Source organism: Rhea americana, unplaced genomic scaffold (assembly GCF_003343005.1).
Source record: "Rhea americana isolate MKP2758 unplaced genomic scaffold, rheAme1 scaffold_96, whole genome shotgun sequence".
NCBI lineage: Eukaryota > Metazoa > Chordata > Aves > Rheiformes > Rheidae > Rhea > Rhea americana.
This window is the reverse complement of record NW_028187155.1, coordinates 731696-748238: the sequence shown is the minus strand read 5'-3', so window position 1 is coordinate 748238 and position 16543 is coordinate 731696. Positions and strand designations below refer to the sequence as shown.

The 16543-nt window shown below is 54.0% G+C and overlaps 2 long non-coding RNA genes across 3 annotated transcripts in view; one reads left to right on the top strand and one right to left on the bottom strand.

Moving 5' to 3' along the window:
* Positions 1 to 9781: 9781 nt before the first annotated feature.
* On the bottom strand, positions 9782 to 13711 carry LOC146584236 (uncharacterized). 2 transcript variants are annotated; one of them, XR_014898237.1, is made up of 2 exons: positions 12422 to 13711; positions 9782 to 12047 (listed from the first exon to the last, which is right to left on the bottom strand). It is a non-coding gene; the product is annotated as an uncharacterized LOC146584236 (long non-coding RNA). The 2 variants fall into 2 exon arrangements; XR_014898238.1 differs by having other exon boundaries at positions 9782 to 11200.
* A 2624-nt stretch (positions 13712 to 16335) lies between these two features.
* LOC146584235 (uncharacterized) overlaps positions 16336 to 16543 on the top strand; it is a 10455-nt gene continuing 10247 nt past the window's right edge. The window contains exon 1 of the long non-coding RNA XR_014898234.1: positions 16336 to 16350. This is a non-coding gene — a long non-coding RNA (uncharacterized LOC146584235). The remainder of the gene's footprint in view (positions 16351 to 16543) is intronic.

Sequence of the window (16543 nt, the reverse complement as noted above, 5' to 3'; positions counted from 1 at the left end):
ACCAACTGACAAAATCCTTAACTAGGCCTCTTGGGAGCCTAATTGCTTCCATTTCGATGCTAAATGCTTTAATATAGGCAACAAACCAATGGCTAAATTCCAAAGCCAGATAAACCCACATTATAAATGATCATGCTTCCTCAACAAGGAGCATGGTTAATCATCAGAACCAACCAACAAATGAGAGACTGAGAATCTACCTTTTTATCTCCAGATCAAGACTTGGTTCCTTTCTGGAAGAGTTGTTGCTGTCAAAACCCAGATTTGGCATGTGTTGTAGGAGTAAGTGGGCAAAATACAATGGCCTGTGGTGTAAAAGAAGCCACATGGGAGGGGTGACCATTCTTTCTGGCCAGATTTTTTCCAAACACTTTGCATCTTCATCTCCTACACCAAGACCTGGAGCTGAGTAACTGAGCTCTCCTAGATCAACATCAGGGAGACAGATAATTCAGCCCACCCTCCTCTATCTTTGAGGGATCCTTAATAAGCGATGTAAACCAGCCAAGGGCAGAGTGCCAAAGCGTGGCTAACCCCAGCCCAGAGTCAGCAGAGGCTTGGGAGTCTGTCTGGTATTCAGAGCTTTGGCATRTGTCTGAAATTGCCACCATCCTGAAAGACTGAGCAGGTCATCAGAATAGGCCCTTCCTTGGGTCTACTATCTGGAGAAGCTTGTTGCTCCTCAAAATCTTAGCCCCCAGTCCATGACTGAGCCCACAAATCACTGTGCTCGAGGGACATGCCATTAGATCAGAGCAGCKTGTGTGCTTTATGGCAACTGTGCCAGGATTATCTTCTCACAAGAGACCCAGCACATGGTCTTGTCATGGTTTATTAACTAAAAACYATCTCTGGACAGAGTGTCCCATCTCGCTCAGCTTCTTACACAAAGAAGAATTATGCTGAAATGAGCCATCAAAGGAAAAGAGAYACCAGGTCAGATGAGAGATGGACCTGGCTGGCTTTGCATCCTGTTTGCAGTTGGTAGTGAAGAACTGTTTCTCAGAGAAAGCAGTCGGGCCATGAATCAAGAAGTGATCCCTCACTCCTTCCTTGGGGGAAGTGGAAAACTGTTTTCCTTGCCTCGTTGGAAGGGGCCACTAATACAATGGGATGAATGAAAAGTAGAAGGAAGACACGGATGTGCTGTGCTGTGAAGGTGCGTCTCTCTCAGCCTTGATAACAGGTGTCCTGATTGTTACACTGGGGGGAGGCGGTAAAATTTCACCTTCAGCTATTGCCTTGAAGGTTCCTCAGTAGAGCTTTGCTCCAGCTGGCAAACTTCATCTTGTCCCTCTGGATGCATCTGCATCTATGTCATCTCCTTGCTTTTACCAGTATTTCTGGATGCCCACAATAGCACAATACCCCAGAAATGAGGACTGTTTTCCTGAGGAGACACCAGTGAGTATACACTGTTGCTGCATTTATCTCCAGCTCTCCAGCAACCCATGCGAAGTACATCAAACCTGTCCAATGCTTTCCATGCCAGCATCTCAGGCTTGAAGGCTACATGGGCTGATGAGGGTGAATGTTTTGCCCTCAAGGATGTTATGTAAATGATGGTCAAATCTTCAAAATAGGAGTAACCCCTAGGTTTCCAAAAGAATGGATTTTCAGTGTCTTTATGGAAGTAAATTCAAGCTCTCCAAGCTTGTCTTTGGGTACTCCATGGCATAGAAGAAAGGTGGAGTCCAAAAGCCAAGGTTAGGCCATCATCTGTTACACAAAGCCTTCCAGGACAACTATAATGTTCATCTAGAGTGGGGGTTAGAACCTCCTCAGAGGTCACCACAGAACAGTGGAAATTATTTCTCCTAGTGTGAAGGGCTGCTCCAAATTTCCCTGCTACCCCTTCTGAGCAGAAGATGTGTTTCCTGAGTCATTTCCTGCAGCATAAGCACAGAGCAACAGGCATTTCTGTGAAACAGTCGCAAGCGTTACCAWAAACAGGGTTGTTTTCCATGGACTCTCCATGGCCGGGGAGCAGGAGAATAAACACATGATGGATAGAGGTCATGTTGCTTTGCTGGGGGCTCTGAGACCCTGGCTGGTTGTTAGAAAGGAGACCCTGGATGGGAACGTGCGTGCGGCACGCGTATGTGTGCATCTGAGGGTGCTTGAGAGCAAAGCTGCCCCACGTGCCTGGAGTTACAGCCCTACATACTTAATCAGCACCAAATGTGCATGTGTGTAAAGAGAACAGAGGGAAAGTCTTTGTCAGACAATAGCTACTACTGCTGTGGAAACAGCCTGGCTATTGTCTGAGAACCATTTTCACCTTAAAGTTTACTACTTTTACTACTAGTCTGGCCTGGAAGGCTTTTTTTTCCAAATGTAATTGTGAGTTTGTTCTAAAGCCAGCAAATCAGAAGTGTCTGAAAACCTGCTTATATACGTGTATGTGCACCTTTGTGTATGCATACCTCTGTGTGTGGGTGCATGCGTGTACGTGTGAGCATGCAGACGGGTGTGAATGTGGGTTTGGGTGGAGCTGCACACACCTCTCCTTTCCTGGGTGCCCTAGCAGCGAGCCACGCCGGGGGGCTGTCTCTGCAGAAGTGCTTGCAGTCACCGGCAGCTGCACGTTCCCTCCTGCTGTTATGAGGCTCAGGGGGAAGTTCGACACTTCTGCAAACAGAGGCCTCTCTCAGAAATGCCGCCAGCCACTTCAGGGGCAGGTTTTCAAAGGAGCTCGGCGCCYATTTCAGCACTGAAAAGAAGCAGCCAGCTTTTCCGGGGAACTCACCACCATCAATTCCCCACCTCCCTTGGGAGGCGTGGAAGGAGCCAAGCTCTTTGGAGGGTCTGCCTTCCATCCAAATGAAAGTGGTGATGAACATCTGCACATGGTGTGCTGGGTGCAGAGTGGCTCAGTGAGGCCGAGTCAGTGCCTGAACTTACTCTTGGCGAATCACCAGCCTAAACCCTGCTATTGGTCTCTGGAGCCCCCCAGTAAGGAAGAAGGTATCTTGACAAGAGGGAGCTGTGAAAGGTGCTGTCAGCACTGAAGCGCTCTTGAAGGGAAGTTTCTTCACTGATGCATGTAGTAAAGCTCCCCCAGGCTTCAGAGGAGATGCAAACCGACCTCAACAGMCAGAGGATCAAAATGTTCCTCTTTTCCTCTCTTGCTGATAGGCCTCTGCTAACAGCAGGGGAGGTGACTGATAGCTCTTTGCCTTCTGGTCACTCCTGCAGCTCCTCACTGAGACCTTGGCCCTGCTGTGCAAGGAAGAGCAAGGCACCAGGCGTCAACTATGGGCAACTCAAAGCTGAGAAGAGTCCTGGGGCTGCAGCTGCCGGCCTGCACTGCCTGGTGGGCATTTCTGCATTGTTTGATTCCACGATGCTTTTCCCAGGCCTGATAATCAATCTGCTYCTGCCCATGGCAGGCAGAGGCACTCACCTGTATCTCATCTGGTGGTCCAGGTTGGCAACAGAAGGCTGAAACCTGACCTCAGACGCTGCTTGAGGCCCTGCCATGGCCCACAGTGTCTGGGAGCCGTAGCAGGCATGCCTGCTGTACCGCGCAGCGCTTCTGCAGGCAAGTAGGCCTTTGAGAGGCCAGGATAATGGCTAATAGTGCTGTTTTCCTCTGCTCTGCTTTGCTTCAAGTGAATTACCAGGGCCTTGCTGGGAATTATCCTGCCATTACTCGGCACTCTGGGGAGCTGCCAGTGATTTACTTAACAGCAAACAACACAAAGAGCAGGACACGGCAGGAGCTACGCGACTGAGAAACCTGGGGAACGTGCAACTGGAAGAAAAATGCTGTAATAGCTGCCGGGACACAGGGCTGCAGTCAGATCGCAGGGCTCCAGCCAGGACTGCCGTCCGCAGATCCRTGCTCGTTTCCCTGCAGCCCAGCAGGCGCAAGGCTGAATTTGCCCCTGCCGGCACTTTGCTCCTTCGGCCTCTGTCATGTCGAGGGCYACACTAGGGCAAGGGGCTGCATTCAGACGTGTCACTGGTTGTCCCAAAGAGTCGTCCTGTATTTGTCTGTGGAGTAACAAAGGGAGATTTCGTTCATCATTTAACTGAGCAYGATAGAAACATCAAACGGTGTTGCTCCCTCACCTGCCTCCTGCTCAGTTTTCCGCTGCCCCCTGGCAGGGCTCTGGTGGAGAGGCAGAAATCGGCCTGCTGGCATCCAGCACCCAGCCCAGAGCTTCCTGGGGGGCTCAGCACCATTATGTTTCAGGGCAAACATTTGTCATGGCTGCAGGGACACTGAGTTTGGGGGAGGAGACAGAGGTAGGACCCTAAGCAGGGCTTGTTTTGGAGCTCCATCATTCTCCACAGGCAGGGGTGAGGTAGGGCCCCAGAAGAACACATAAGACTTGGGATGTTTCTCCCTCATACAAAAGCACCCCATGCCCCAGTACTGAGAGCACTGTGGGCTCACGGGCAGGTAAGAGAGAGCGACACGTTTGCGGAGAGCCCAGGCTGTGGTGTGGGAGGAGTATCAAGTCCTCTCTGCTCCTGGAGAGCTGTGGGACTTGAGGACGATGAGGAGACACTGAGCAGGAGGGCAGCTGAGGGACGGAGCCCAGGCAGATCTCGTGCTCTCACACTTGCACCTGCACAGCTCCAAAGGGTCTGAGCTCTACACTGARGGAACAGGGTCTGACAGGACTGACGAGTCCTAATCCCCCTGCAAGCTCGTGCCTCTTCGCACCTTCTAGACTTTGTCCTTGTCGCCCTTTATCATTCCAGGGGTGAGCATATCCCAGTTCTTTGTGCCTCAAGCACGCATGGCCTGGTGCTCCCCCAGCGCTGCCCTGTCTCAACAGCACCACAGCTTGCAACAGCCTCTGCTCCAGAGGATCCAGGACACAAATCAGCCCAGTGCTCATCTGACCCAGGGCTGCACTGTCCTCTGGCTGGGAACTGTTCTCCTGTACACAGCAAAGCTGCAAACATCCCTCAGTGAGCAAATGGCCTGCGTACGCACACACAGGCACCCACCGCAGTCCCTCCGCCCCAGGACGCAAGTGTCCCTATCTTGCACTACCTCCCAAAGTCTTCCCGCCCTGCAACCTGCACTCAGTCCCTGTACAGCCACCATGTACAATCCCCTCCCCGCCAAAAGGAGCCGTACACCCTCTGCCAAGCACTACGCACCCCTCTGGCGCAACCCTGAGCCCTCCAGCATGCACACAGACCCCGTTGTCCTCCTGCCTTGGGCCCTCTCCCTGCACAGCTCTGCACAAACACACTCTGCTCTTGACACTTTACAGGCGCCAGGCGAAGGAGGGGCTCTGTGGAGTGCTAGAAAGTTGTTCATACCCTGCACTGGAAGCAACCACATTACTCACGAGTCTCTTTTTAGTGTGTGTGTGTGTTTCCCCCCTTCCATCTCCAGTCCATTAGCTACTATGGAAACAACATGTCATTGCCCGGAGGTGGAGTTCAGCCACAGCCAAAACAGCCACGGATAAATTCCTGCACCCGAATTCACATCCTGGGGCAAAGCCGGTGCAGCTCAGCTGGGGAACCTGACTGAGTCCTGGTGATGTTAAAGGAACAGCTCTTGGCCCTGGCTTGCCGTTTGAGAGAAGCATGGGCTGAGGGGGACGCCACTGTCTCAGCTGGGGTGGAAATGGCTGGGCTGAGGAAGGCCGAGGTGATTTACTCTTCCAGAGCCCAACTGAGGGCGTGCTAGTTGCGTGGAGATAAACAACAGATCTGCAGGGCCTTGGCTGCCTCATTTCCGCTCACGTCCTGTAGCGCCCACTGCCCRGCCTGTGATTTATCTGCCAAAGGCGGCTAGGGAGGGGAGGAAACTGCTCAGCGGCACAGTTAGAGTGGCCGTATGGTGAGAAGGAGAGCGGATGCCTAGCCAGGGGACTCTGCTACTCCCCAGCATGTGCAGAGCCTGCTCAGTCTAGCAGGAGGCAGTGGAGGGACCTGCTGTCTGGCACAAAGAGGCAGTGGAAGGACTTAGCACCCTTTGAAGTTCTTCAACGCAGACTAACTTCAAAGCACTCAGCACCTTCCTGCTTCTCTGCCTTCCTTCACCCCCTCCTCTTGACAGGTTCTCAGAGCATCATGTGTGCCAAGCCCTCCCTGGCCTGCGTTTGGGATCCTGAGTCCCTGGTGCGGTGTTCTTGTGAAGGATTCGCCCCTGGGGGGACAGCCCACGTGAGAGGTGACAAGGCAAGGGACTCACCACACTCAGCATGTGCTGAACAGTTACATCTCCCAGCAGCTGCTTCCACTCCTGGTTCCCCCCTTGCCCGTTCAAAGCAAGCGGCCACCACAGCTGTCAGCTGGRACCCACCACAGTGGATTTTAGCTGCCCAAGGATGTCCAGCCTGAACAATTCCTCCATCTCACTCATCCTAGGGCGGATGTGGAGGGGCTGATTTCTGTCGAATCTGGGCAGAGCTTAGGTGCCTGCTTTAGATAAGCTGGTCAGTCCTACTGTAGGGGAGCTGTGGAGAGAGGAGCATGGAAGGGTGCACACAGCTCRGATGATGTCCCCATATCCCGAGTGACCTTGATCTGAGGGAGAAACCACCAGCATCACTGGGGAGAACGAGGGCAGGTGGGAATGGRGGCACATCCTGCCTGCATGCTTTCATAGCAGGACTGAGTCCTGGCCCTGGTCTCCTGTAGCAGATGGAAAAGGCCCTTGGAATGAGGGATTTTCCTTGGTGGGTGCCAATCCTCTGTGACAGGGCTGTCCCACCCAATGCTTGGGCCACCCAGCTTTTTGCTGGTGCACAGGGTGCCTTGTTCCAGCCCCAACTGCCAAAGGCCAGTGCCATTCTCCACCCCGSTTGGCTTTGCTGGGCCCTGGGGAACAACAGTGCCACAGAGGGCAGCAGAGAACCACCCCAGCGTTTCCCTCCTCCATAGCTCATCAGAAGACAGACACCTGTGGCCAGCTCCTGCCCTATCATAGACCACTCCCCCCCCACTGCAGCACCTTCTCTAAGAGATGGAGCAGGAAAACCTATTAGTCCCAGGGGCAGCCTGGGAGTAATCCACTGACTTCCGAGTTAAAGCAGTGACCTGCATAAGTGCCTGCCTGGATCGGGGCCAGCAGGAGCAAACTCTGGCCCTGAAGCTCCCTGAGAAGAGGGAGGGAGACATTGGAAGCAAGTGAGGATCCGTTTCCTAGCAGGCAGAGAAAGTACCCATCAGGAAGGCTTTTCTGCAAAGTGGTAAGCACTATCTCCAAGAATTAATGGAACAAACTTGGGAGTGGAGCGGGGGAGAAAATACTAGTTTATAGAGCAGGAATTTTCAACCTGTTCTACTTAGCAGGTCTCCAAAAATCTGCTGCCAGAGATGCRAGTTCCTTTGTAGCAAACTGACACCACCTGCAAGACACTTGCTGACCCTATTTACCCTTCCTTAAAAGCGGTCCACAGAGCCATGGGGATGCCCCAGCCACACAAGCTGCAGCTCTTGAGAAGACTAACGAAGAGCRCTGGTCCTGGGAACCCATGCAGACAGCTGGCTGTGGCAGGGCAGAAGTAGGATAGAGGCTTTGCAGCAGGTTTAAAGGCAATGCAATTTGGCAGACCTATGGGTACAGTCTGGTGAGGAATCACTGGTCTGTCCACCTCTTACTCCAGCCCACTCCAGTGGGGCCAAAGGCATCTGTAAGGGCCCAGGGATCCCCGCTAGCAAGCGCTGCTTCCCACACAGAGCGTCTGGGGGRAAACTTGGGAACTCTCTGCTGCATCCAAGGAGCAAAGGACCTCACATAACCTCATTTGGGAGTAAAAAGTTGGAGAAGGGTGCTGAGGGGCAGGGCAACATGCAGGGAGGTGATGTCACCCCCCTTCTCCCGGGGACTCGAGCAGGGGTGCTGGCTCCAGCACCTACAGTAGCCTTGCCGTGTCACCACCTACCCCGTAACACCATCTGCYTACAGGCCCTGTCTTTGCTGGCAGGCTTGGCTCTCCCAGGCCCTCATCAGCAGTTGCTGGGAAGKTTTAGTGACCACAATTGATTCTCGCTGTCCCCCCAGTCCCCATGGCCTTTGCAAGAGTGATGCTTGTCCTTGTGCCACTAAGGAAGGGGCAGGAGGTGAAGCTAGGAGCACCTAAGGTACACCTAGGTGTGAAGAGTGCTAATGAAGAGGCTGAGCTTGCAGCAGCCAGTCTCTCTAGAGGGTGCCAATGAGTATCTCCCCTCTGCTTAGCCACTTGTTTCCAGGAAACTTGCAGGAACATCTAGGATATATCCCCCCACCATCAAATATGCTTGAGATTGGTCCCATGGGTTTGTAATGCTTAGAGGGGATCTGGCAGCRAGAAGGGGGGAAGGTTCAGTTTCTTAAGTAGGAAAGTAGCTAGAAAAGAATGGAAAGTGGAAATGTGGAAAGTAGCTAGAAAAAATACTGGGAGAGGTGGGAGTGGAAAGGAAAGAAGAATTAAGAAGAGAACAGTCCTGCTCCAAAAAGAGAGGGTAGCTTCTCTCCAAGATCTTGTTATCATAGGTGTCTCCATTGAAGTCTTATGGTGCAGTAAGCTGTCTGAGCAGCCTGGCTTGGCTGGGGACCATCCTGAGATACAGATTTATCCCAATACCCCAAATCACATCTTTGTGGTGCATATTAGAAATGGCACCCAAGACCTCCAGGTCTCTGCACCCTCCAGGCAGGGACCTTCCCTGTGTCCCTGTCGTAAGCTATAGGCAGAGGGACACAGTACCCCCCAGGCTCTGCAGCTGCCCTGTGTGACACAGGGGACACACACCCGCTGTGGCCCTGTGTATGTGGCATTTCTCCTCATATCCCTTGGCCTTTGGTCACTCCAGCGTAAGGAGCATCCTTACAACATACAGATCAGAGGAGCCTCCTCTCCTTTAGAGTCCACACAGCCAAATGATTTGGATGAAAATTACTCCCCTAACCTTCCCGAAAACCAGTAATACTAGTTTTCAGCCTGATCAGTTCCCTAAYCTGACTCACGGCACAAGTCAGCTCCCAGGAAGGAGCGAGGACACTTACAAGGGAAGGCTCCTTTTGGCAGCAGCACAGATTTTGATCAGCTTGAAGCAATCGTGAAATTGCAGTCTGAACTTCCAGTGACTCATTCAGAGAAAGGAAACTTCCTGGCTTGTGTGTTCTAGCATTTCTGGAAAAACTGCTATATTTAGCATGGAAAATAGGAAGGATTCCTCTGGCTGCTTGAAATGGGAGCAGCAGAAATGACTCAATGGGCAGTATAAGAGAGGCGGACAAGGATGCACTCTAAATTATTCATTGTGATTCTCCACATTGTGTGTTTTGCCCACAACAGGCTCAACAGTGTCTGCACACAGGATGATCCAAGCTCCACCATGAAGCAGTTATGTGATTTATTACTCTGAGAGCAACCCCACGAATGCATATTTGCTGTACATTATTGACTATGGACATAATAGGTTGCTTCCATCTGTTTACCAACAAATACTGCTCCTAAAGGTATGACATTGTGCTTATCGCTACACATTGACTCTGCGTGAAAAATCTGCCAATTTATATTTTCATGACATCAGGAGCTAGAAATGCATTTCTTGCCAGCTTCAAACACTTTCAACTGTTTCATCTAGTATGCTAGGAAAAAAAAGGAAGAAACTACTCTTCTGCAAATTACTGAAGTTGAGGACAGCTATTTCAATGGATCTGAAATGGATTTTTTTTTCTCTCTTCTTTTTTTAATACTTGTCCAAACAGTTATTCAGATAGCTTGTTCATTAAACTCTTGTGCTGGTAAATGAAAATCGTCCTTAACAAAGACCATAACAGCATCACAAGGGGAAAAAAAATGCTAACAAATCCCAAGAAAAAAAATCAACAACTTTTTATGAAAAAAACAGTTAAAAAGAGAGGGCTGCAAACATTTTCCATCAGACAAAATGCCATCCAGCTCCTGGTTAGCGTAAATTAAACTAAATATTCAATCTGGTCATGCACCACTTTTATTGGCAGATTAAATATCAAAAAACAAATATGTCTAGCTCAGGAAGATGCTTCACACTGCAGCCTGAAAAATCCTGAGGCAGCTCTGTCAGAGAGTTTTGGTTCAGAAATACTCTTCCTCCTCAGCATTGATGAGGATCTTGTGGGGCTGATGTCCAGGATCTGCCCAAGCCTCTCACCTTGTGACACTGCGGTGCTCGATGCGTCTCTGCCGTATGGAGCAATCACTGCCTCTGCCTCAACGCCTGCAGCAGAGAGCAGGAACGGAGTGACGAGGAAGCGATTCCCTCCCATCTGCCAATACTTTGTAGCTGAGGGACTTCCAGAACAGGGAGCGGGACCTTTGTATTTTATTTCTTCCACTTTCTATGGTGAATTTGTCCTGTGGCTTTTCGCCTGTAAATTTTTAAGCCATCTTCTCTGCTCCCACAGTTCGGAGGCCACAGCTTGACTGTGCATCATGGGGGAAGAGCTGCTCCTTTCGCCTGTCTGGAGCCTGCTGCTTTTTGACAGAACCATGYTCATGTATAGGGAACAGTTGGGTTCCCACCTTGTTTTTTTGACTTTTTCCTCCTCCCCCCTTCACCTTCCCTTTTCAAGGCTGGAGGGAACTGATCGGTGGAAACCACCCCTCACAGCACTGTGTGAGCGAGGGCACACCTGYGGCTTTCAGCCTGGAAGCAGCGGCCTGCTTCTTCACCCCATCTCCTCCCTGCCACGCTGGAAGACAGCCAGTCCCTCCAGCGCTGCCGCAGCGCGCCGGGCATGCTCAGAGGCAAGATGTGCGGCGAAGCGCTCTCATTTCTGGTGCCCCACGTGTTCAGCCCACCAGAAGCCCCAGCAATCAGAGACACACGCTGGCATTGTATCAGAGAAAACGGTCTGGGGTTCTGCCTTGCTTCTCGAATGGTGCCCCTGGAGATTCAGTAGCTGCTGGAGACTTCTGAGCCATCAATTATTTAATTCCCCTGGCCATGTGGTCTTCAGCCCTGAGTGCTCATCTCCTCGCRTTCTCCAAATGGCCAGGCCTTTGTGCAGGGGTAGCAGGGTTTAGTGGAGGGACGTGGGGCTGRGCAGATGGCAGCATGCGGAGAGCAATGCTGAGGGACACAGAGACAGGCCCCGTATACCAGCCGAACGGTTGAGCCAAATGCTTTGGCTAGCATCTTCTCACCCAGCTGCAYGTGAGGCCGAGGGAAGGAGCAGAGGGATCTTCTGATTTCTTGGATGACCCTGGGAAAGTTACTTCCACACTCTGTGCCTTGGTTTCCCCACCTGGAAAATGAGGCCAAAGATTTCATGACTGGAATGAAACAAGGTGTGAGCTTTGGCAGCATCAGGTTCCTCCTGTACCAGCACACAAATACGCATTAGACTGTTTTGCAGTAAAATGAAACAGCAGCTAGAGAGAACTCCCGCTGCTGCCCAAGGGTGCTCCAACACCACAGAGGTGTCTTTAGTGCATCGATTCAGGGTAATGATCCCTTTTTAGACCCCTCAGGCCCACTCTCACTGCCCGCGCTGTCTTGAGCTAAACTGGCTAAGCGTGGCATGGTGGGGTGGGTGCTCTTGGGTAGGAACAACAAGCCGCGACACGTGGGAAGGCAGGCGGCTGGAGCTGGGTAGGTGTGTCACTCTTACCCAATAAATAACACAAGCCCTAAAGCAGCCCATTGTAATTACAGGGGCCCCGCGCAGATTAAAAATGAAAAAGAAGGAGAAAAAAGGAAATCAAGGTTCTGGCTTTCCAAGGAGGTAGCGCTCCACTGAGAAAGCGATAGAGGGGAGAGGTGATTTATATCTCTCCAGTGGAATTCTTTTTTTTTTCCAGGGCTGCCCCAGGCTCCAAACTGCYGCCAGGTTCAGCAGAGTTTCTAATCTGAATATTCATGAGCCAGTAATTAATTCTCTTAGATAATGATCCAGATTTGGGCTTGGTTTTTTGAATGTGTGTGTATGCATGTCTGTCTTCTCCCAGGTGTGCAGATGTGGCAAGGAGGGACGAGATGAACGAGTTGTGACTCTCCACGTGGTGTCCGAGGAGGACGACGATGGTCCATGGCATGCCATGGCCAGTAAGGCTGGCTTGGGAGTGCTGGGTGGCCTCTGGGGATGTCCAGTCCTGCAACGGTGGGAGAGATGGCTGGAGGCACCATGCATTCAGGGTCGTGTGGCTGCAGTGGGCTGTGCCATGCAGCAAACCCTGCCCCACTGCACATCCAGCTCTGGGCAAATGAGGGAGAGTTGCTTTCCCTCCTCCCAAAGACACTTCTAAGACCTCATGTTTGCAAAGTACTGGGTGAGGCAGGGAGGGAGGAAGAAAATCTGGTCTCTCTCCTTCCTTCCCACTTCCTTTCTTTCTCTTCTTTTAAATCTCTTCTGTGTATCACTTTTAGCATTGGGACAAGAGCCCTGAGGAGTGAAACCACATCTCTGGCCCAAGGCCCAAGCCCGAGGAGAGTGTGGGTGTATAATCTCCGTGCAATAGGTACTTGCCTTGTGTCTGATCCACAGAGTTGTTCACTCAGGTTCATAGTCACAACCGATGTTCAAATAGGGGGGAAAACAGAAAACTGATTAAAAGAGAGAAACAACTGTTTTACCAAACTCCCACCCAGATGCACACACCTCTTCTCCCTGCCTCTAGGACAGGCTGCCCAGAGGCCCTACTCGCCCTTCCATGCGCAGAAAGGCCACAGTCAGCTTTGCTGCCTTTAAACCGGGCAGTCTGGCCCCAGCGTGGCCATCCCAGCACATGGGCAGGATAGGGTGCAGAGCTCTGGCTCCTGGGCACAGCGCCGCAGGTGCTGGCACTCAGCACCCAGGGTGACGCTGGGATCCCCTCCCACCAYCTGTGGGCTCCCCAGAAAAGGCTGTGTCTCAGACCTGAGGCTTCATTCTCATCACGTCCCCACCTTGGCTTTAGGCTGGAGCAGTTTTAGCAGCAGTGCTGGGATGTGTTGCTACCCTCAGCTCCTGCAGGCACCCAGCTAGGAGAGGCAGAAAGGGTGCTTTGCTACAGCCTCTCAGCCTTTCGGGGCAGAGGCTTCCTTGAGCTCATGGAGAAGAGGCACAGAAGTCTGCAAGCATCTTGGACGTCAAGGGACCATGGTGTCATTGCAGCCTGGGGTGAAGGAACCTGGAGAGGTCACATTCCCCTTCCCATATCCTGCAGTCACCAGGGATAACTCTCCCTAGAAAGCCATCCACACTCCGGAGGCCTGAGGGAGGATGTGGGATGGACGGAGCTGCATCCTCCCCAGCACCCGCCTGCTCTGGGCACCAGCAGTGGGGGGCAGAGCCACAAAAAACTTTATGGCTGCCTGCGTCCTGTTGAAGGGCTGCTGCAAATTTCTCCCAGCTTGGTTAGCACCAAGGGCTGGGAAATGTCAGTGAGTCAGAGTGCTGTTTTGTAACGCTGGGGCAGAGCACATGTAGGAGCATGGATGGCCGTGAGCTGAAGTGTGGGGCCCGCCTGGGCCTTTTGCAATCCTCTGAGGGAAGGTGAAGTCTATGTCTCCATCCCTTAATTAAACACACCACAGAGACCTGCTGCCTTGTGTTGACATGGTTCATGAGGAAGGACAGAGAAGCAGCTGCCCAGGATATGGGGAGAAGGCTGGCTCGTCTCCCCAGYGTTGTCCTTCCTTCTTCCCTGAGCTGGGGTGGCTGGTGCTCTCCAAGCACAATCTTTGCCTCCTGTGGCAAGGCCTTGGCCCCATGATCTCATGCAGCTGCTTTTCAAACCTGTGGCATGGCCCCTGTGCCCTCAACCACCTTTACTGCCCCCCCCCACATCCCTCCCAACACATGTGGAGCTCATTGCCACCACCCCACTGCCACCATCACCACAGCCCCCCACAGGTCCTCCTTCTCCCCCACTGCTCCAGACCCTGCACTGCTGCCCTCCTGCCAAGGGACTGGCCACAGAGCCATGGGCTCCACATGCACCCTTGCCCATAGGGGAACAGAAGGTGACACAGCCAGGATGTCATCTCCGCTAGCTTCAGGTCCCGCATCACCAGCCTGACCTAGAAACACTAACACGTCTCGTGCGCTGGAGCCCGGGGATGCTGCAGGCTCATCCCTCTTGTTTTTTCCAGAGCGCCTGAGTGACAGTCGCCCCTCCCCTGCCTCTCCGAAGAGCGTAATGAGAATTTCCTCTGAGGAGCAGCTTGCTGCAATGAAATAATCGCCTGAGCAGCAGGATCTTCACCGGGGATTAGAGAGACTGCTACTTGCTGAGCTAGGGAAACGGCCGACGAGGAGCAAAAACTCCTACCGCCTCCTTCAGCGCCTCGATTGGTTTGCCGAAGCGATCACCTCCCGCAGACGGAGCAGGGCAGGCCAGCCCAAGCACCGCGGTCCCAGGCAGAGCTCGCTCCTGGAAACTTCTGTCTCGATGCTCAGGCACTTTTGCAAACTCTCCTTCCACTCTCCTCCTCCTCCTCGCTGCTCCCTGCAGAGCCTCTCCCCCAGCTCGGGCTGGCGGGAGGGGTGGAGAAGAGGTAAAGTAGCAGCTGCCTTTTACAGGCAACAGTTTTTTTGTTGTTTCTTTTTGGACCGCTGAGGCATAAAATGTCAAGCTCCGTCTGTTTCTCTCTGCCTTGCACGAGCAGGCACACACCAGCCGGGTTATCCCGCTGAATGGGGAGACTACAGCAAACCAGCTCTGCGTGGATTTCCTACACAGAGTGGTTTAAGGCAGTTTTGCTTTCACTCCAAGTTCGGTTGTTTCTTTTCCTCCCTCTCTCTCTCTCTATGGGATCCTGGTGTGACCATCCCTTGAGGATTCCCATTTTTCTTCTCCAAATATCTCACGTCTTTTTTTAAACTCTTTTTCTCTATCCAAGCATTCTTGAAACGTGGGAATCTCAGAGGCAAAAGAACATCCCGCGTTTGAGAAGACACACATTAAAGCCAAGTCGCAGCAGAAGTGTTTTATTTTAGGGCTGGGTTTTGGGGGTTTTCTTTCCTGTTTCGGATGTACTCAGAGAATCACCAACCGCCACTCCCCGGCGCAGTTATGGCAGAGGGCGCTCCTGCCTCCAGTCCTGCTAGCAACCTGCCCCAAAYGCACAGGCGCTGTTTACTGCCATCTCGTATGGGGGAACAGACAGCAGCTGCCCCCGTCTCGAACACGAGCATAGCCAGCAGCTACGAGAAATCCCAGCACCTACAGCCCCGTCCTCCCGGGAGCATGCGGAGGGCTCTCACCGCGTGGCTCCGCTCTCCACCGCCCCGCGGTCAGATCAGTGCAGGACACCAGACGCGTTATCCCCCCAAGGCCTCGGCTGATTAAATACTCGCTCACCGCAGGCACCCGAAAGCTGCGAGCGAAGCACCGTTGCGCCGAGAGCGGCTCTGACGCATAGCGGGAGTTTCCCGCAGAGCGCTGGCGGCCTCGGAGCCGGCGAGGCGCGGCGSCGGGGCCCGGGCCGGGCCCGGATGCCCGGCTCAAGGTCACGCAGAGGGTCGGCGGCCGACACAAGGTCGCAGGCGCCGCGGCCCCTCCCGCGGAGCCGCGGTACTACAGCGCGTGAAGGCCCAGGCGCGGCGCGGGAGGGGGGCGCGTTTCCGCGCCGAGGGCGCCTGGCGGCCTCCGCACGCCGAGCCGGGACGGGGCGGGAGGGCCGCAGCGCCTCACCGCGACCCCGACAGGCGGGCGGCGCAGGSGTGCTCGCGGCCTCCCGGCAGCTCTCCCGCAGCAAGGCTGCGGGCCGAGGCCCGGGGCAGCCGCGGGAAGCGCGCCCCGTCCACGACAGCCCCGCGGAGGGTCGCGCCCCCGTGGCGTGGCGGGACCCCCTCCCCTGGGGCAGGTACTCCCGACTCCGCTCCAACGCTTCGCCACGCACCCGCTCCGGGTTTTCAAAACCACTCCGTTCTAGACAGACAGGCGCCTCAGCCAATAARAGGCCGCAAAGCGTCAGCACAGCGTTCGCTCAGTCCCGCCGACCAATCATCATCGCTCGGTCCCTATATCCCGCCCTCCGAGGACAGGCTCTGTCGGCCTTTGCCTCGGCCTGGCAGCCATGTTGAGTGTGGCAGAGACACTGCTCCGCGTGAGGGTGATTTTTATTGCCCTTTAGCCCCTTCCGTGGCTCAGATAGCATCGCGCCCGGCTTTTAGGCAGCAGCCTTGTGCTTAAGGGGCTGGTGCGGGCTGCGGAGCGGGTACTGGGGGGTGGCGGAGCCGTGCGGTTGCTCCGCGAGGGGCTGCCGGCGCCATCTTGAGCGTGGCAGAACCCCCCCCACCTCCCCCCCAGTCGGCGCGGCGGTGCCCCGTTACCCCGCGGCGGGGGGGGGTGAGCGCGGCCCCGGTGCCCCGGGAGGGGCGGGGGGGGGCAGCGGCCCCGAGTAACGACGGGCTGCGGAGGGGGTGTACGGGAAAACTCCCCGTGCGCGGCAGCCTCAAGTTCGCGAAAGGTGTGTGAGAAAGGGGGCACGGGGGCGGGGAGCTGAGGCAGTTTGTTTTTTTAATTGCAAAATGAGTAAATCTGGGGGAAATCCCGCATTTCTGCGCGGCGGCGGTTCGCCGCGGTGGGCACGGCTCGCCACCCYTCCCCCACGCTCCCCCCTGCCCGGCGGTGGCGGTTGTTGTTGTGGCAAAGTTTGCGCG